This window comes from Podarcis vaucheri, assembly GCF_965113315.1.
Source record: "Podarcis vaucheri genome assembly, chromosome: W".
NCBI classification, from domain to species: Eukaryota; Metazoa; Chordata; class Lepidosauria; order Squamata; family Lacertidae; genus Podarcis; species Podarcis vaucheri.
Genome location: NC_138757.1, coordinates 15,408,017 through 15,429,168, shown reverse-complemented (window position 1 = coordinate 15,429,168; position 21,152 = coordinate 15,408,017). Strand labels below are relative to the sequence as shown.

The 21,152-nt window shown below is 45.2% G+C and overlaps 1 long non-coding RNA gene across 1 annotated transcript; it reads right to left on the bottom strand.

Moving 5' to 3' along the window:
* Positions 1-1,912: 1,912 nt before the first annotated feature.
* LOC309523340 lies at positions 1,913-20,170 on the bottom strand. Its single transcript, XR_014215310.1, has 3 exons — positions 19,994-20,170; positions 10,762-10,844; positions 1,913-2,005 (listed from the first exon to the last, which is right to left on the bottom strand). It is a non-coding gene; the product is annotated as an uncharacterized lncRNA (long non-coding RNA).
* Positions 20,171-21,152: the final 982 nt, after the last annotated feature.

Sequence of the window (21,152 nt, the reverse complement as noted above, 5' to 3'; positions counted from 1 at the left end):
CGGACGCTGAGGTCCAGCGCCGAGGGCCTTCTGGCGGTTCCCTCATTGCGAGAAGCAAAGCTATAGGGAACCAGGCAGAGGGCCTTCTCGGTAGTGGCGCCCGCCCTGTGGAACGCCCTTCCAGCAGATGTCAAAGTGATAAACAACTACCTGACATTCAGGAGACATCTTAAGGCAGCCCTGTTCAGGGAAGTTTTTAACGTTTGATATTTTATTGTATTTTTGTTTTCTGTGGAAGCCGCCCAGAGTGGCTGGGGAGGCCCAGCCAGATGGGCGGGGTATAAATTATTATTATTATTATTATTATTATTATTATTATTATTATTATTATTAATCCAGTATTCCACCGGTCCCTACTGAGTCCAGTGGCCCCACCCGACGAGTTCCACCTGAACCAACCACGACTGCAGCCAGTTTTGGTTCAGGGGGAGCCCGAGTACGAGGTAGAGCGCATTCTTGACTCCCGATACCACAGGGGGAAGCTCCAATATCTCATCGACTGGAAGGGGTATGGATCTGAGGACCGTTCCTGGGAACCAGCAGCCAACGACCACGCGCCTGCCTGCCTCCGTGATTTCCATGCGGCGTACCCCAACAAGCCTGGTCTGGTCCCTTGGTTGAGGGGGGGCCTGGGAGGGGGAATGGTGTGATGGCCTGGGATTTGGACTCGGAGGCTGAACCAGAGGAATCCCAGTCTGCACAGGAGTCCCCGCCTCCAGAACCAGCTGAGCCAGGGCTGGGGCTTGAGCCTGAAGGGTCCTCACCTGTGCTGGATCCTCAGGTGCAGGCACCAGCTGAGTCTGCTCTGGCTCCTGAGGTGATGGAGGACCCATTGCCTGCAGGTGCTCCACTTTCAGCCTTGTCAGGGGAAGCTGAGGTTGCCTCTGGGTCTGGTAACCCTCCAGCCTCTCCTGAGCTGCAGAGGCTCAGGGCAGGGCCTCCAGACCAGGAGAGGCGAGTCACCTGTGGACCGAGGCTGCCCTATGCCTCGGGGTAGATAAAAGCCAGCCAGCCCCAGTCCCAGGTTGTGGGAGCAACATTGTTGGTAGCCTGTTCCTGCCTGTACCCTGTCCTGCTCTCCTGCCAGAGTTCCTGACCTCACCCGACTCCCTGCCTTGGACCCCGCTTCAGCTTTGACGGACAGCCTCCATACCGCACCCTTGACCTCGGACTGGACTCGGACCTCACCACATGGTTAACCCTTGGGACCAGCACAGACGGGATACTGGCACTCTGATATGTTGAGGTGCCTTTGCTCTGACCCAGCAATCCCAAGATTAAAATTGGCTTAGACTGCATACACTGCCAATACATTTAAAGCACATAGCTTCCCCCAATGAATCATGGGACCTGTAGCTTAAGGTTGCTGAAAATTCTAGCTCCAAGGGGTAAACCATAGTTCCCATGCTGCTTTGAGGGAGGGTACATGTTTAAAATGTATAGTGTGCAAGCAGCTTTAGATTAATTTAAAATAGAAGCAAGCACTTGGAAACAAGAGGGAGGCAACAGCATGCTCGAGCAAATCCCAAGGATTGGAGAAGGACAAAAACACCACCCCAACAACTCCCAAAGGGGAGCCCCTCCAAAAAGCAGGCCAATGAGGACCAAGCATGGTCAGTGAAACTACAGAATGTCAAGTTGTCAATTTAAAAATATACAAAATGTATTGGCGGGGGAGGGGAAAGTGAATTGGTCTGATAGAGCCCCTTACAGCTAGTAGAGCAGGAAGGCATGGCTACCCTGAACAGAAGGACCCCTTGAAGAGGAGAGGAATATATTGCAATGCTTTACAGCTGGCTCCACCTGATGGCAAAGGCAGGCTATTTTGTGTGTGTGTGTGTGTGTGTGTGTGTGTGTGTGGAGACAGTTGGAAAAACAACTTTGCCAAGTGATGAAGTTATTTTCAAGTCCTAGAGGATACCTGGCGCAGTTGTCCTTACAGGCGGCACCTTCCTCTTAGACAGCAAATTCCTCAGCTGGGCCTGCTTCACAGGGGACAGTTTGGCTAGAAGAGAAGCAAGAAGGGTGATTATTTATCAAGCATTGCCTGTATGGACCCTTCTAATCCTGCAGGCATTCAGTTTCAATTGCAAATCCTTTGTGAGGCTTATAGGGTTAACAGCTCTGTGTGTATCCTGCATCTGGGGAGGAGCTTTCCCTACATCGGGGAAGCTGAGTTCTTTGTGAGTTACTTTCGCTTTTCTGCCGAGATGCAGAGACACCATGCCTGCCATCTCGGATGGTCTGTTTGTTATTCTATTGTTCCGATGTAAATAAAGCTGTTTCGAGAAACAACAGCGTGTGGACTCTTTCTTCTGCAACTGGCTGACAGAAAGCGTGAGTAAGCTTATAGCCCCAGGAAGATGGCAGAGACCCAGGCTCATGAGACTTTCACCATCCCCTTTGAGAGACTTAATGGGCGCAATTGGGAGGACTGGTCGCGAAGAGTAAAGTATTGGCTTTTGGGCAAACAGCTTTGGGATTGCACCCAAAATGAGCCACCAGTAGCAGCTGCTGGGGCAAATGCTTCTGAGGTTGCCCGAGTTGCAGCTGCAGTCAAGAAGGACCAGAAAGCAATGTCCCATATAGTACTTGCCCTGGTAGCCTTCCAGTTGCCCCACATTGATGGTTTGCTGACTTGCAGAGGGATGTGGGACGCTTTGGTCCGTGTACACCAAAGAACCACGGCTGGTGCCAAGATTCATGTGACAAGCTCTTTTTGAGATGCAGCTGGCTCCAGGGGAATCGGTGTGAGACCACATTATGCAGATGCTGGCTGTGTTTACTAAGCTGCGGCAGCTGAATGTACCTCTCCCTGATGAGCTTAAGGCCTACATCCTGTTGAGCTCTTTGGACAGGAGCTATGAGAATTTAGTTTTGACCTTGGAAATGATGCCGACTGAGCAGCTTAGTCTGGATTATACCACAGGGAGACTTTGTGATGCAGAACAGAAGAGGCAGAAGGCTGGAGGGCGAGTAGGCACTGGCTGTGCCCCCAGGAGCTGTGCCCCCAGGAGTGGGGGTGCAGAGAAAAGCAATGATGAATCTGTGAAAGCTTTTGCTTCAAGACATTGCTACAGATGCGGATCCCCCTCCCATCTCATGAGAGACTGCCCGGTAGAGGCTCAGGAATCCAAGGTCGTCTTGCGTAGCAACCATATAAGCTCAGCGGCGAGACGTGGGAAAGCTCGCAAAAGTTCCAAGGGAACTGATAGCAAAGACACATCTTCACAGTATAACCTTGCAGCGAGCACGGCAACAGAGACCAGCTCCACCCATGGCAACGTGCTGAGCTGGGTGGTCGACAGTGGAACGACTCACAACCTTATGTTGACTATTTGCAGTATAGTAGCGCTGCAGAGAGCTTGCTGGGGAGACCATGCATAACCAGGAACTCAAAAATAACTTTAACAAAGGTTTTAATAACAAAAACAAAAACTCCTTTTACACTAAAGATAACAACAACAAAACATGACCCAACCACCAACCCATCCCCCAGGGTAATGGGAGAGCTAGGTGCTGCTCCTTATATACTATGCCCAAATGCTGACACGGCTTAATTAACACAACCTAGCAGCACCTGCTATGTTTCACAGCTGTAAGACTGGGTCTCGTTATTTGCCTTGACCCTGGCCCTTAAAGACATACACAACTTGTGAAACAATAATGAACCTTCACATTTTACAGTGACCATTCAACACCTCATGCCCTCTGGTGGTCTGCTGCAGAACTGCAAGGCTGTAAAAAGTGGACAAACTGTTACACTAGCAGATGGAAGCAGACATGATTTGACTGGCTCACTGTGTTGTTCTTTTTTACAGCATGAGATTGAGGCTTTTGTCGTTCCAGAAATGTCCAGCTGTCTTTTATCCGTTGCTGCTCTTGTTGCCAATGGTTTCAGTATTTGTTTTGAGAATAATGTGTGTTCTTTTTCCAGGGGTGGGCGTCAACTGTTAAGCGTTGAATGCAAAGACCTGCTGTTTGTGGTAGAAATGCCTATTGCAGGTAACAGTCCCACTGAGTCAGCACAGGTGCAGTGTGCCAGTGTTCCAACACATAATGGCTGTCAGCATCTATGGCACAGACGAATGGCGCATGTGAACTGGGGATACGTCAAGAAGGTCCTGGAGTGTACTGAGGGGTGCAAAATGAAGGCATGTGACAATTTTTGCAGAGCTTGTAAGCAAGCGAAGGTGAAAACATGCTGTTACCCCAGGTCTGACAGGGTGACAGCCAGACCTTTTGAGCTGGTGCATGCAGACGTGTATGGCCCTATTGCAGTAGCCAGTCTGGGTGGGGCCAAATACATACTTTCGATTGTGGATGATTTTTCGTGGAATAGCTGGGTCTTCATAATTAAACACAAAGGTGAAGCTGCAGCATTGGTGAAAGACTGGATCTCTGCTGTAGAACTGGAATTCTCCTCAAAGGACCAGAGCTTTCAGTTCGATAGCGGTTCAGAGTTCACTGGGTCTGTGCTGCAGAGTTTCTTCCGCCAGAAGGGAATACGTCACAGGTTGACAGTACCACACAGTCCCCAACAGAATGGCATTGCTGAACGCCGGAACAGAATGCTAGAAGAGGCTGTTGCGGCTATGCTCTTTGATTCTGGGCTCCCCCAACGCTTTTGGGGCAAAGCCTGGAAGTGTGCTTCTTTTTCTCAGAATCGCTCATATTGTTCTGTTGTAGGGGACACACCCTATTTTCTACTGCACGGCAAGAAGCCCAAGGTGCATTTCTTCTGTGTTTTTGGTTGTGAGGCTTGGGTTCTTGTGCCAAAGGCCAAACACAGAAAGTGTGGACCCAAGGTCCAGGAAAATGATCTTCTGTGGGTATGAAGCAGGGACCAAGGGGTGGAGATTTGCCTATCCAGAAGGCAATCAGTCCAGGCTTCTAGTCAGCAGGAGTGCTGAATTCTGTGAGCAAAGTGGGTGGACATGCATACATGGGAACCCAGATGTACTTTTAGAGAGTCTGCTTGACTCAGCTGATGAGGAAGAGGTGGAGACTGATCCTGCTGCTGAGGAACAGAGTCCAGAGCAGCAGCAGCAGCCGAGAGCCTCTCCTAGAGCTGTCAAGTCAGAGCCAAAAAGTGCACCGTCCTCACCCACAGGTCCAGTTGAGAAGTTCAAGAGGCACAGCAAATCAGAGGGGGAGCTCTCTGATGCCAAGGACGGTCTAGCTGGCCCTAGTGGGTCAGAGGGGGTACCTGAGCTCACGTTGAGACGTTCAACCCAGTCCACTAAAGGTAAACCACCCGACAGGTTTGAGGTCACAAGTGTATGGGTTGGGGTGGCTCAGTGTGAACCTGAAAGTTTTGAGGATGTTCAGAAACTGCCTCAGGAAGAAGCCAGTAAATGACAAGAGGCAATGCAGAAGGAGATGAGCTCAATGGAGTCTCTTGGTGTGTTCTCCCTCACAACGTTGCCAGCTGGCAAACAGGCTGTGAGCAGCAGGTGGGGTTATCTTCTTAAACCCACAGCAACTGGAGAACCACAGTACAAGGCTAGGTTAGTAGCCAGAGGGTTCACACAGCAGAAGGGGCTGCATTACACTGAGGTGTATGCTCCTACTTCCCGAAGTGAAAGTCTGTGCATGCTCTTAGCCATTGCTGCACAAAGAGGTTTGCTGGTGCATCACTTTGATGTGGATGTAGCCTACTTGAACTCAGACCTCCAGGAGGAGCTGTACATGCTTCCTCCTCCAGGGTTTGAGGGCAATGGGCAAGGCATTGTGTGGAAACTGCACGAGTCAATTTATGGGCTGAGACAATCAGCCAGGAGTTGGAACTGTTAGGATATTTCCGTTCCACCTTAAAAGGGAGCAGGCTTTGTGAGTCAGAGAGAGTCTGCGCATTTCCTGTTCACAGGATGTTTATGTTTCCTATTGCTTTCGTTTCTCTCTGTGTGTCTGGAGACACTGACGCAGGCAGTCATGTCTTTCTTTGTTCTGATCAGCGCTGAATAAAACTTGTAAATAATGTTCTCCTGAGTGCGACTTTTGCTGTGCATTATCTGCTGATAGAGTGTTCATGAGCTCCGGAATGTGGCAAGATATTTTCTAGAAACTCATGTCGCTAATTGCTGATACTGCGTGCCTACGGGAGATCGATGGGTCGTCCGGCAGACGGCTTGGGGCCATGATGGACTTTGTCTCCCTGGCAGTATCCCAACAGGAACTTGTGTCTGATTGAAGCCTTAGAGAAGCTAGGTTTCAAGATGAGTCTTGCTGACAGCTGCCTGTACCTGAAAGGGTCAGGAGAGTCACAGGAAATGGTTTTAGTCTTCATTAATGACATCATATATGTCTCAAAGGCAAATAAACAGGTGCAAAAATTTGCCAAAGAGCTTGGAAAACGTTTTCAGCTCAAGAACCTTGGTCCAGTAAAGATCTACCTAGGTGTGCAGCTAGACAGGGCTGAAGATGGAAGTTTCTTGCTCAGTCAGAAAAGCAAGATTGAGCAGTTGCTTGAGAAGTTCAGGATGTCTGAATGTGCAGAGGTCAGGACACCCATGGAGACAAGCTACGTGAAAGACAGTCAGCGAGTAGAACGCACTGAGTTCAAAAATGCTGAGCTCTTTCAGTCGGCCCTGGGTAGTCTGTTGTATCTGTCCCAGTGGAGCAGACCTGACATAGCTTTTGCTACCAATCTGCTCAGCCGGGAAGCTACAAACCCAAGCGTACAGGCCTGGAATGGTGTCAAGCGGGTACTGCGTTACCTACAAGATACCAAAGACTTCTGTCTCAAGCTGTCAGCCAAGGGGGACGTCAAATTGACGTGCTGGGCAGACAGCGATTGGGCGAATCTGGAGGACAGGAAGTCAGTCTTCGGTATGGTGGTGAAGTTCGGGGACTCTTTGGTTGGGTGGAAGTCTCAAAAGCAAAGTCTCATAGCGCTCTCCTCTACTGAGGCTGAGTTCAGTGCACTGTCTGAGATTTGTAGGGAATCAGAGTTCTATGTGTGTTTGGTCCAAGAGATCTGCGGAGAGAGTTGCTTGCTCATCACGGTGTGGGAGGACAATCAACCGTGTCTGAAGTTGGCAGAGTCTGGGCAATTTAAGGCCAGAACCAAATGTTAGTGTTTGTAAAGGGGGGGGGGAAGGTTCTGACCTCCCTTTGTCACCTCAGCCTGGTCCTCAGACCCTTGTCGGCATAAAAGAGTCCACGAGAAAAGTATCATTGCAGAGTACATTCTGCTTTTATTCTTAAAAGTCTTTCTGCAAAAGCGACTGACCAACTGTACACATCAACACTACCAGCTTTCACTAACCAACCAACCAACCAACCAACCAACCCAAACAACAAACTAACATTTCTCACTCTATATATACTAGTCAGTGCAGGCCGCTGACTCACGCTGACCCAGCTTTTTAAGAATTAAAGAAACAGCGGCCAATTTTTAGCCGTGACACCAAACACCTAGAAATCCATTTCCAAAATGTGTGTCAGAGTGTTCAGTTGGGATTGGTGTGACTGCAGTACTATCCCAGTTCGAAGAACCTGGCAGATGGGTTCATGAAACCGCTGACCTTCCAGCTTCATGGGGAGTTCTGTGAAGATCTGTGTTTAGGGTAAGTGGTCACACTTACAAGCCCCCAGTGCAGGACAAGAGGGGGTGTGAGGTTTGGAGCTTACAGGGTTAACAGCTCTGTGTGTGTCCTACATCTGGGGAGGAGCTTTCCCTACATCTGGGGAAGCTGAGTTCTTTGTCTGTGAGTTATTTCGCTTTTCTGCAGAGACACCATGCCTGCCGTCTCAGATGGTCTGTTTGTTATTCTATTGTTCTGATGTAAATAAAGCTGTTAGTTTAGAGAAACAACAGCGTGTGCAAGCTCACTCACATGAAGCACTCGCTGTGCCGCTCTGCTGCAAGTCCGGGAATTCTGTTGCTGTGGAAACATACCGGACTTGAACATCCTTACATCCATTAAAAAAAGACAAGTTGGTGTCGCAGGAATTTCCCTGAACCATTTAGTTTGTACAAGCACAACACATACACACACACACACACACACACACACACACACACACACCCATCAGCAAACCTCATTTTCATGGCCTTCCATAGATAAGGAAGCGCTTAAAACATACATTTATCCCCACGGAACACGCTCCCTATTCTTCAATGAGTCGACCGGTTCCATATTCAAATGAACTGCTGCGCTCCAGCCAATGAATGTAACCGAACAGTGCCCCTTGTGGCGGCCACGCAGGTACTGCAGGGCTGGTATCTACCTCTCTCAATGACTTTGACAGCCGCTAATACAATGTATCCGGGTTTAATTGACCGTGGCTAATCTTTTTTTAAAATAATTTTTATTAACCGGCCAATCAAATCAAATTAAATCACATCACATAAATTTCGAATTACAAAGCCGAATTTTAAATTTTGTTGGGGGGACCCATATTTCAAGATCTGAAGGGGGGATTCTGATCATCTTCTTGCTACTGCATTAATGTCCAAATCAGACCAAATCAGTCCAAACAGAGTTTATAATTCTATCCAGTCTTATCTTGCTGTTTCCACATCACATCTTGTTCATATATTTTCTCTTTTTTCTTTATGATCTCTTCTGATAGTCTCCTTAAGCCCATAAAAACCAATATTAATCCTGTGTGAATTTTTCCGTTCTTCCAATCCTCAAATCGAGATGGTTTCCATATATCATCACCTTCATAGATAACATCGCTCTTTCCATCATTAATCTCGCAAAACTGTCGCTCTTAAGTCCCTCTGAGGAGTTTCACCCACAATATAAAAGCAGCTCTATTTCTCTATTTCTCCTCCCAGACTCAAGACCTCCGACAGAACTTTCCAATATGGTGATGGCATTTTTAACTGTGTCATTCCAGAGCTCTTATACATTCCACGCTCTTCTTAAAACATGCTTTGGTTCGAAAGTTTATGTCCACACAGCCTTAAATCCACAGCTTAAGTCCTTAAAACGACATTTCTGACTCGTGAGGGGAGGGGATTCTTGCTTAATCACATAAGGAAAGAAAGGAAAGTTTTTTCCCCCTCCCCCATCAGTCATTTCCCATACCGTATCTTGGCGTATCTTCTCATGATTTATTCTTGTCTTGTTTTATCAGAGATCTCTTCGGTTAGCAGTCTTTACTCCCCCTCCTTCCTTGAAATATGTGCATTCCTTCATCCAAATTGTTTCTTTTGAAGTTCTTGCAGCTAGTGGCGCGGATCAGGGACGTCGTCCAGGAGTGCCGGAATCCCACAGGAGGGCTTTGTGCCTAGTGCCCCCATCCCCACAAATTCGGGGGTGGTATAGGGCACAGCAGGCAAGGGCAGTCCCCCCTACCATCCTGGGGGGGGTAGGGAGGCTAATTACTCCCATCATAGCCTCCAAATTACCTCCTCTCTGACAGTGCTCGCATCAGCTTCAGCAACAGGCATCAAGAGTACCTCCGTTTTTTCTCAGAAGAGAAGGACTTGGTGTACTGTGCAGATATTGCGCAGCTTCGGCTCAAGCTTGGAGTGCCACAGTATGAACCCAAAGATTGGAGACTGTTCACTGACAGCAGCAAGCGATCACTGAAATGTGTTCTGCTACACAACGGCAACCAGTTTGCCTCTATACCCCTGGCTCACTCGACTACACTGAAGAACTATGAAGCGGTGAAGTATGTGCTGGAGAAAATTGGTTATGATCAGCATAAGTGGTTTATTTGTGTTGACCTGAAGATGGTGAACTTTTTGTTGGGACAACAGTCTGGCTTCACCAAGTACCCATGTTTTCTGTGCATGTGGGATAGTAGGGACCGTGCTCAGCATTACACGAAGGAGGACTGGCCTGTGCGGGAGGAATTGGTGCCTTGCAGAAAAAGGAACGTCATCAACGACCCTCTGGTGGACAGAGAAAGAATACTCTTCCCACCGCTGCACATCAAGCTCGGCTTAATCAAGCAGTTCACCAAGGCTCTGGACAAGGATGGTGACTGCTTCACTTACTTGTGCCAGGCTTTTCCAGGATTGACCATGGAGAAGTTGAAAGATGGCATCTTTGACGGTCCTCAGATCCGTCAGCTCATCAGAGATCCAGAGTTCGGAAACTCAATGAACGAAGTGGAACTGGAAGCGTGGAAGGCATTTGTTCTGGTAGTGAAGAACTTTCTGGGCAACAATAAGGCCAGAAACTACGCAGAAATTGTCAACAACATGCTGACTGCTTTCAGAAACCTGGGCTGCAACATGAGCGTCAAGATGCACTACCTATTTTCACATCTGGACCGGTTTCCTGAGAATCTGGGTTCAATGAGTGACGAGCAGGGGAGAGATTCCATCAGGACATGAAAGAGATGGAGACCAGGTATCAGGGTCGCTGGGACACAGTCATGATGGCTGACTACTTTTGGACTCTGAAGAGAGACCTCCCTGCCGCTGAGCATTCCAGGAGTTCCAAGAAATGGAAGTTCAAGCCCTGAAGTTTGAAAAATGGTGAAGCAACATGCAATTTACGTGTACTTACCTTTATCAATGCCCACCATTCCGTTTACAGTAAACCTGACCTGATGGAGAGAAACGGATGCCATTTCCTGGTTCAGCAGTGCAAAAATACACTAAATCAGTTGTAGAAATCTAGACAACATTCAAAAAGTAAAAAATTGTTGTCCAGTGTTATTATACAGTAATCAAGACCGATGATTATCTCTGCAATGATCCCCTAAAGTGTGCTTGTTACACAGAAAACAAACCCACACACATTAGCACTACACAAGGACAGGACAACAGACCAATGTAGTCACTACATCATGATTTTGAAGTTCTGGTGGAAGGTTGAAGAGTAGCTTTTGTCAAGGTGTTACTTAGGCTCTCCAGTTCACTGTCAAGGCTGAGTTGATGAGAGTTAGAAAAGCAGCAGGGAGGGAAAGGCGGAAAAAAGAAGCCAGGCATCAATCAGACCCTATTTGCTGTTTCTGAAGAACTCAAAAAGCACAACTAATGTTGAATTCTTGGCGCAGAAATGAGCCATGGCAGAAATGTGGTCTCAGCAACTTAAAATTAGCTAAAGGCAAAACTAAAATATTTATGGGGATGAACCCAACATTAGTCCTACTTAGAGTATACCTATCTAAATTAATGGACATGGCTGATTTCGTTAAATTTCAATGTCTCTACTTGAAATGCAGCTTGGCTGAATACCAATTTTAGCTCAATTTTCATACACTGCAGTACGATTTTAGTTCATATACAAACCAGGGGCATCTACAGCAACGTTTATCAAAGCTCTTCCTCAGATGATGGAAAAGAAACTGAAGCAAAAAATGTAATACTATAATGAGGTGCAGGGGAAGACACTAAGTTGTCAATGCATTTTACCTATATGCTTACTGACACTTAGAAGAGGAAAAATATGTCCGTATTTTATTTAACAACAATATAGCACTTAATTGTAAATGGAACCTCTAAGTGGCTTACAAAAAGTAAAGCAAAAACAATAAAATTACCTGGTTTGATTAACCCTATACACACACACACACTGCCTGATTGTAATAAATAAAACCTTGAAGCAGTTTAAAAGAAATAGTAAAATTAGCAATACAAAACCCAAAACAAAATTTAAAATCTTTTAAAAGAAATAACATTAGCAATTAAAGAAAGATTAAAGCATGTACATTTGGAGATGCTTGCCTTATGTGTGACAGTGAGGCCTTGGACCATTGGCTGTAGTGAGGACTGCAGGGCCTGCTCCCTTCCAAGGCCTTTTCCAGCTGGCCCAGGGGTTGCCAGGAGCTGAAGCGGCCTCAGAGTAAGCAAACAAGCAGGCAAGAGAGCCCAGCCAGCCAGTCCAACAGCCCTTGCTGTTGGGAATGGAGAGACAAGTGGGAGGCTGAGCAGGCAGGCATTGCACTGGCCTTTCTTGTGCTTGCTGTGTGCAAGGCTTGCCTGGAAGCTTAGTGTCCAGTACCGAAGGGGAGCATTTCCACCATTCATGCCCGGCAGTGACCACTGTTGCCTCCCAAGGTGAATAAGGGGCTGGCCTCATGTTCACCTTTGGCCAGTCTCAGTTGGGCTGCTAAGGCTGGGGGAATCCTCTTCCCAGGCCCCTGCACGGCAGCGTGAGGAGGCAACTCTCTTTGGGATGGGGGTGGAGTTCAGAGACTAGGGGCGGTGGTGGCAGCTGCCTGGAGGACTCCCAAGGAGAGGGGAGAGGAAAGGAGCCTGAGGGAACACTCCATAAGGGAGGGTGTTTGGGAAAGGGTGAGAGGATGCTAGCCCTTCAGGCAAGGGGTGACATAACTGGGCTCCTGAGCCCCACAGGGGTGCTGCAGAAAGAATGTAGTTGGTCAAGGGAGCTGTGGACTCAAAAAGGTTGAAAACCTCTAGGTTAGGGGATCCCGGACAGGCCACATGGCATGCACACACTGAGCTCAGTCCTTCAACAGAGGGAAATGGGGGCTGCTACTGTCAGTATGCCTTTGAGCCGGTGCCAGTGACTGGGCTCAACAACTGGTTCTGCCCCGACTGGGCTAGGCAAACTGGAGCACTTCCAGAGACCTTCCACTCCTGGAAAGCAGGTCTAAGTGCACTGGACCCACAACTGTGTGTTGTGAGTACCAAAGTCAGCAGAGTATGAACAACATGGAACAAAGTTGTGAACCATAACTTCTTTATTTTCTAATAGCTGCTACAAACTAAAAACTAAAGAGCTACTGGCTTGCATGAGTGTTACAGCTCTCACTCAGCCATCTAATCTCTACAAAGATAACACACAGACTCTCCACAGAGTCAGGCAGGAGGGAAGAAGCGAAGAGCAGTTTTCGCCCCCTTCTTTCTGAAAACATCAGGAGATTCTTACAGTGGGAGGGGGTGGAAATATCAACAGCTACTATGGCTGCCCCCACGAGTGTTTACAGGCATATTCCTTTGAGGAACACTAAACTGGCCAGCAAGATCCACCTGCATTATCAGTTAGAAGAGGTTGGATTCCAAGTTCCGTGAGTGGAATCTGCTCATGGAATGGACTTTTCCACCTCCTTCCCTCTAACTCGAGTCCCTTACACTTCATAAAAGCCGCCCTGATATGTTATTCTTTGTGGGGAGGGGACTCCCATAGTACAGAATGTGGTACTTGGGGATGGAGAAGGTAGTGGTGAAATCTGAACACCTCAAAGCCCCCTGGGCAAATGGAAGCACCTTCTAGACATGTAAAGACGTATGACTGTGCTCAGTATAAAGGACGGTGGGATACGGTTTCTAGCAGAATCCACGGACTAAAAGTCACCGTCATTCAAATTGAACAGACACAGAGAGCTGGATGGGGCTGGTGAGGGGTTGGAGGAGTGTGGGGGTGGAACATGGATCAACACAGGTATCCGTTTCAGTCCACAATTCCTGAAATCTCAAAAGCCTACTTAGTTTGTCTCACTGCCAAGTTCTCTATTATTCACCAGCACCCTTTGGGGCCTTAAGCACTAGATACATGCTCTTTAAAAAAAGTATGTATACACACACACAAGCTTTCCATTCCATCTACAGTGGTACCTTGGGTTACAGACGCTTAAGGTTACAGACTCCGCTAACCCAGAAATAGTACCTCGGGTTAAGAACTTTGCTTCAGGGAGACTTCCGGTCGGCGCCAGCGTTAATGGCGGTCCTTTTCTCCGAGCTCCGGAGAAGGACTGCCCTGCGAGTTCGGGTCTGACCCGCTACGGCAAGCGGGGGACCCCTAAAATCACAGGCGCTGAAGCCTGTGAACAAGGAGACTCGGTGGGCACCAAAAGCGCCCCCCCTTTACCGCAGAAAGAGCCTTTTTAAAGGCTACGGAACGGCATCGGGAGAGCGCGGTGCTGAGAGTCGCTACCCAGCCCGCAGGGTGAAGCCGCGTCGCCATTGACGGAGAGCGCCGATTCCTTCCTGCAAATTTGGACTGGAAAAAACCTGTGAGTAAGATTAATTGCTATTTGGAACCTTCTAAAAGAAAATTCGGCTGAAAATGGGGAAGGTAAAAAATCAAGGAAGTCTGCCTCCCCTTGACTGCATGACAGTTAAAGCAACGGAACTTTAAAGCTGCATCCGTATGAGCTATCCTTCTTTTTGAACATTTAAACCTGACATTGAACTTAGATCTCCCCTCTAGCAAGCAGGGCAGAGGGGAGGAAAAAAGGACATTTAGAGCTGCATGATCTATTTAAAGAGGAAAAACCCTTCTGCTGCCTCACTGCCCTGAAGTGGACTGCCATATAAGATATTAGAACACTGAACTGTTTCTAACTTCTGGGAAAGTTACATAGTTGAAGTCTTTGTCGATACAAAGTTTTGGGACTCTGTTTGCTACAGTTTACTGGTATGTGCTGAAACTGTATCTATTGGGAAAAGTACTTTAAAAGACTTTTACAAGCCTCCTGATATACTTGTTTATACTTGTTTTTAAACTTTTGCGTCTCCTTACTTATTTTTTGGCTGCTCCCCCTAGAGGGCTAAAGTAACAGTTGTAAAGCCTAGGACTGTGGAATTTTCCATTAGGGGACTGTTCCCCTGGGAATGACCTTGGAGCATGAGTGGCTCAGCGGAAGAGATAACCACAAGAGCTAAGGCCAAGCAGCAACAACATCAGCAACAACAACAAAAAAAGAGAGGCTCAATTACTGGTGCGACTCCTACAGGAACAACTGGACAAGAAAAAGTGTCAGCTGCCTCCATGGAGTCAGTGACACAAGCGCTTCTCAAGATAAATCAGTCTTTGGAGAACTTGACGAAGCAGACCACAGAAAATACACAGAAATTAACGGAGCTATCAGCAAGATTAGACTTAAACACAGAATCTATAAATAAGCTCGCTCAAGAAAATTCCGCAACACGTAAAATTGCAGAGGAAGCCAGAACCATTGCTGGAGAGACGCAACAGAACTTGCAACCGATTGCTAAAAAAGTGGAAGAACATGATACAGCCCTGGCTCTGTGGGACTTACAGAAAAAGGAAAGGAATCTGAAATTAAGACTGATCCCCGAGAGCGAAGGAGAAAATTTAGCGGAGTATTTAACACAAGAGTTTGCTGACTTTTGGGAAGATCTGGAGGACGAAGAAATTAAAATAACAACAGCATTTAGACTGGGTAGAAGACAGAACAGAAAGACCCCAAGGGATTGTTTGATCACCCTTAGATCGAGGGAAGAAAGAGACAAAATTTTAAGACTACACTACGGAAGGGCCTTGCAAATTGAAAACTCATCTATACAGATTTTTAAAGATATTCCTAAACACATCTTGGAGCTGAGAACTTTCTACAAGGACTTGGCCTATTTGCTGAAGAAGAACACCATCCCTTTTAGGTGGGAGTTCCCACAAGGGTTGTCTTTTGACTATAAGGGAAAGAAGGTGAAAATAAAGACCATACAAGACAAAGAAAGATTCCTGGAAAGAAACCAAGAGGACTTACAGAAGGGAACGGTGGACCCAATCGCAGAACAAAAGAGAGCAATAGACATCCTTAATTTATCGTATGGACTTGACTCAGCCCCATCAGAGGAGGAGCAAAAACTTGGAGCGGTCGGAGGAGTAACAAAAAAATAACAAAATGGCCCTGCAATTCCTCAGTTGGAATTGTAATGGGCTGAACATGCCTTTGAGGAGACGTCAAGTATTTCATATTTTGAAAAGAGAACAATTGGATTTGATTTGCTTACAAGAAACCCATATAACCAGAACACACAGGAAACTACTTATAAATAAAAGATTAGGACAAGAATTCATCTCATCGGATAAAGTCAAGAAAAGAGGAGTTGTGATCTACGTGAAGGAGAAATGGGCCCCAAAAATGATGTTTAAAGACGAACAAGGAAGATACCTCGCAGTGGAAATACAAGTACAAGGAGAAAAATACTTAATAGTTGGAATTTATGCACCAAATGAGAGCAAAGCGGAATTTTTCAAGAGACTCCATGAAACTTTGACGGACTATCTGGATTACAATATGATAGTCATGGGAGACATGAATGGTGTAGTCTCCACAAATATGGACAAGGCACAAAGACTGACAATCTCCAATGAAGGGAGACTTCCGAAGACTTTTTTTGAGATGACGGAAAATATGGATCTAATAGACATATGGAGAACAAGGAACCCCCTGGAGAGAGAGGGAACCTTCTTCTCCCAAGCAATGATGACCTGGACCAGAATTGATCAAATTTGGATCACTAGTGGGATGGCTCCAAAGATCAAGAAAATAGAAATCTGCCCAAAAACTTGCTCCGACCATAATGCCTTGAAGATGGAAATGAAAATTACAACAACTGGTCAATTCAGATGGAGGATGAATGACACCCTGTTTCGAGATAAAGAGATCCACATGAAGGCCCAAAAAACTTTAAAGGACTACTTTGAAATAAACCTAAAGGCCGATGTGGAAAAAAGAGTGATCTGGGACGCAAGTAAAGCGGTGATGCGAGGATTTCTGATTCAACAAAACTCAATTAAAAAGAGAAAGCAGAGTGAGAAGAAGGAAAAGATTTTGGAAAAGATAAAAGAAGGAGAGAAAAAACTAAGATCAAAACCGAAGTCTCAGGAGATCTTGAGAGAGATTAAGTTGTATCAAACACAATATATGGAATTGATGAACCAAGAGATTGAATGGAAGATAAAACAAATGAAACAAAAGACATTTGAATCGGCGGATAAATGCGGCAAACTTCTGGCATGGCAATTGAAGAAAAGACAGAAATTAAATACAGTTACAAACCTAGAAGTGGATGGAAAGAACATATCTAAACCTAACGAGATCAGAAACTGCTTTTTGAGTTATTTTAAAAAACTTTACTCTCAAGGACCACAAAATCAAGAGGATATAGACAAATTCCTTAATAAATATGGATTACAAAAGATCTCTCATCAAAGCAAGGTGGATCTAAACCAGAGAATAACAGAACAAGAGATAGAGGGTGCCATTCAAGACATGCAACTGGGCAAATCTCCAGGGCCAGATGGATTGACTTCCAGATATTACAAATCTCTGAAGGAGTGGCTGGTTCATCCGTTAAAGGAAGTCTGTAATGAGATCTTAGAGGGGAAAAGGGCACCAGAATCGTGGAAAGAAGCGTATATTTCACTCATACCAAAGACAGAAACTGAAAAGACTCAACTCAAGAACTACCGCCCAATATCATTACTTAATGTGGATTACAAAATTTTTGCAGACATTTTGGCAAAAAGGTTTAAAAGAGTGTTGATGGAGAAGATTCATAAGGACCAAGCAGGCTTTCTCCCAAAAAGACACCTATCAGACAACGTAAGGAATATAATTGACATTCTGGAATTGCTAGAGGTGAAAATTAACACTAAAGCAGTGCTGATTTTTGTGGATGCGGAGAAAGCCTTTGATAACATTTCTTGGAGTTTTATGAAAAAGAATCTTCACGGGATGGGGGTAGGCCAAGGATTTGAGAATGGTCTGGGTGCGATATACTCTGAACAAAAAGCTAAGTTAATTGTAAATAATGTGGTAACTGAGGAACTCAGGATAGAAAAAGGAACACGACAGGGATGCCCTATTTCCCCACTGCTTTTTATTTCAGTTCTGGAGGTGTTGCTGAACATGATTAGAAATGACCAGCAGGTTAAAGGTGTACAGGTCGGAGATAAACACTATAAGTTAAGGGCATTTGCAGATGACTTAGTATTGACCTTACAGGAGCCAAACACTAGTACGAAAAGGGTGTTGGAGATAATCCAGCAATTCGGCCAGGTAGCTGGATTTAAATTGAACAAACAAAAAACGAAAGTCTTAGAAAAAAACTTAACAGCCATGGAGAAGGAGAAATTTCAAGAAGAGACAGGACTGACATTAGTTAAGAAGGTGAAATATCTAGGGGTTTATTTGACATCAAAAAATCTGAACTTGTATAAGGACAACTATGAAAAATGTTGGTTAGAAATTAAAAAAGATCTAGAAATATGGTCAATTTGAAATTGTCAATGTTAGGCCGAATTGCAGTGATAAAGATGAATGTATTGCCTAGAATGTTATTTTTGTTCCAAACTTTGCAGATTCTCGACAAGATGGACTGTTTCAAGAGGTGGCAGAAATATATTTCGAAATTTGTCTGGCAGGGCAAAAAGCCCAGAATTAAATTTAAAATACTGACAGATGCTAAAGAAAGAGGGGGATTTGCCCTGCCGGACTTAAAATTGTACTATGAAGCAGCAGCATTTTGCTGGCTGAAAGAGTGGATGCTCCTCGAGAACACAGACATTTTGGATTTGGAAGGTTTTAATAACGCATTTGGTTGGCATGCATATCTATGGTATGATAAAATTAAGGTGCATAGGGCCTTTAAAAACCATATTGTTAGAAAAGCATTGTTCAATGTCTGGATAAGATATAAAGATCTGTTGGAAAACAAAACCCCTAGATGGGTCTCACCCGTGGAGGCTAAGGCAGTGAAGAAACTCAATATGGAGGTCGGATGGCCGAAGTATTGGGAAATCTTGGAACGGGAGGGAGATAAATTGAAATTACAAAGCTATGAGAAAATGAAACCTAAAGTACAAGATTGGCTTCAATATTTCCAAATAATGGAGATCTTTAAACAGGACAGGAAAATTGGCTTTCAGGTGGAAAAATCAAAATTAGAAACTGAACTGTTAGAACCCAATATTAAGAACTTGTCAAGAATGTATAATTTGTTGTTGAAATGGAATACACAAGATGAAACAGTTAAATCGGCTATGATTAAGTGGGCACAGGATATTGGTCATAACATCATGTCTGCTGACTGGGAATGGTTGTGGAACACCGGTATTAAATTTACGGCATGTAATGCCTTAAAGGAAAATATTATGAAAATGGTTTACAGGTGGTACATGACCCCAGTCAAGCTAGCAAAAATTTATCATTTGCCTGATAATAAGTGTTGGAAATGTAAAGAAACTGAAGGTACTTTCTATCACCTTTGGTGGACATGCCCGAAGATTAAGGCTTTCTGGGAAATGATATATAATGAAATGAAAAAGGTACTTAAATGTACTTTTCTTAAAAAACCAGAGGCCTTTCTCTTGGGCATTGTCGGCCAAGTGGTGTCAAAGAAAGACAGAACTTTCTTTATGTATGCTACAACAGCAGCAAGAATACTCATCGCAAAATATTGGAAGACACAAGATCTACCCACCTTGGAAGAATGGCAGATGAAAGTGATGGACTATATGACACTAGCTGAGATGACTGGCAGAATCCGCGATCGGGGAAAGGAGACGGCGGAAGAAGAATGGAAGAAATTTAAGATTTACCTTAAGGACTATTATAAACTTGCTGAATGTTAGAATGTCGAGGTTTGAGTAAGAAAGGGTTACAGCGAAATAAGATTAGATGAAGAAAAGAGTAAGAGGGCAGAGGACTGACAGATGTATTTAGAGTTGCTAAAAACTTTTTGGACATTGGGATGCAGAAAGGGGAGGTACGGGGAAGTCGGAGAAACACGGTTTATGAAAAAAGGTTATGAAACTATACGTGTTTGTATGTCTTTTTATATGTTTGTATTGTCCTAAAAAATCTGTAAAACCAATAAAAATTTTTATAAAAAAAAAAAAGAACTTTGCTTCAGGATGAGAACAGAAATCGTGCTGTGGCGGCGCAGCGGCAGCGGGAGGCCCCATTAGCTAAAGTGGTGCTTCAGGTTAAAAACAGTTTCAGGTTAAGAAAGGACCTCCAGAACGAATTAATTTCTTAACCTGAGGTACCACTGTAGACCCAAACACAAGGAAGGAAAATGTGGCTTACATCTAACATTAGACCCATTGAAATTAACAGACATGGCCAACATAAATCCATTAATTTCAATGGATGGTGTTCAACTCAAATAGTAGACCTCTTGAAATCAATGGACCTAACTTAGTTATCTTCATTCTTTTCAGTGTCTACGCTGAGCAAAAATTAGGTTGGACACAATGCTCCTTCGGCAAAGCTTTGGACCCAGCACTCAGACGAACCAATGCACTGCAGAGGGGGAAAGCAAAGCTGCTTGGGGGGTTTCTTGAGCAATGCACACCTTTGTATGCTGCTGCTAGAAGAGGTGGTAGTGGATAGGCTCCACCGTGGCGTCTGATTGTACAAGCGGAGCTCCTGCAGGCTGCCCACCAAATTCTTCAGCAGTTTCAGCTGCTGGTCAATAATCTCCCAGTTATTGGTGACGGCGTTGAAGAGAGTCTCACGCTCAGGTACCGGTAAGCGCCTATTTGGAAAAGGAAAAACCAGAAACCAAATTTCAACAGGGAGAGAAAGAGAGAGGCAAAAGAACAGAGAACAACACAACAAAAACAATGCAAACATTTAAAGAACAATGTCATATATTAAAACAGTTAAAAGGAGTACCAACACAAATGCAGATTGTAAATGGTAGGTCAGAGAATAACGCTACAAATATCTGCAGATGGAGACCACAGGAAGGGAGTGCTCGTGTCCTTAAATGCTGCTTATCAGTTTCCTACAGGCATCTGGTTGGCCACCGTGAGAACAGGATGGACCGTTGGCATAAACCAGCAGGGCTTTTCTTATAAGGGATTTTGTTTTGTTTTATAATACCATCGAATTGCAGAACTGAGGAAGTGGAAGGGACCCAGAGGGTCATCTGGTCCAACTCCCTGCAATGCAAGAATCTCAACCCAGTCAGTCCCCTCATCCAATTTGAAACCTGAAACTGGACTCTGCTTAGCTTTGAAAATGTACCAGCAGTTTTATTGCTGTACCAACTGGGATTTGTTATTATGCTAGATATTTGTGTTTTATGTTGCAAACCACACTGATATTTGAATGAAGGGTGAAATAAATAAATAATATATTCTCTTGAAAGGCTAGTTGGAAGAGGAACGTCTTCAACAGGAGCAGAGAACGAAACAGAGAGGGTGACTGCCCTTACATTGCAGCAGAGGATTCCATACAGCAGCCCCCCTACACTAAAGACCCAATTCCTACCTCATACAGATCTCCTGGGTTAGATGATTATGCACAGGAGGCCAGACCAACCATATGCTGGGAATGCTCTAGCTCCAGACTTCTGATCAGGAAGCTGGACTAGAAAGTGGCCTTCAGGGGGGGGGGGTCCTCCTGTTGGCTATTTGCAGTTTAGTAGCGCTGCAGAGCGCTTGCTGGGGAGACCATGCATTAAAAAGGGACTCAAAAAAAACTTAAACAAGGTTTTAATAACAAAA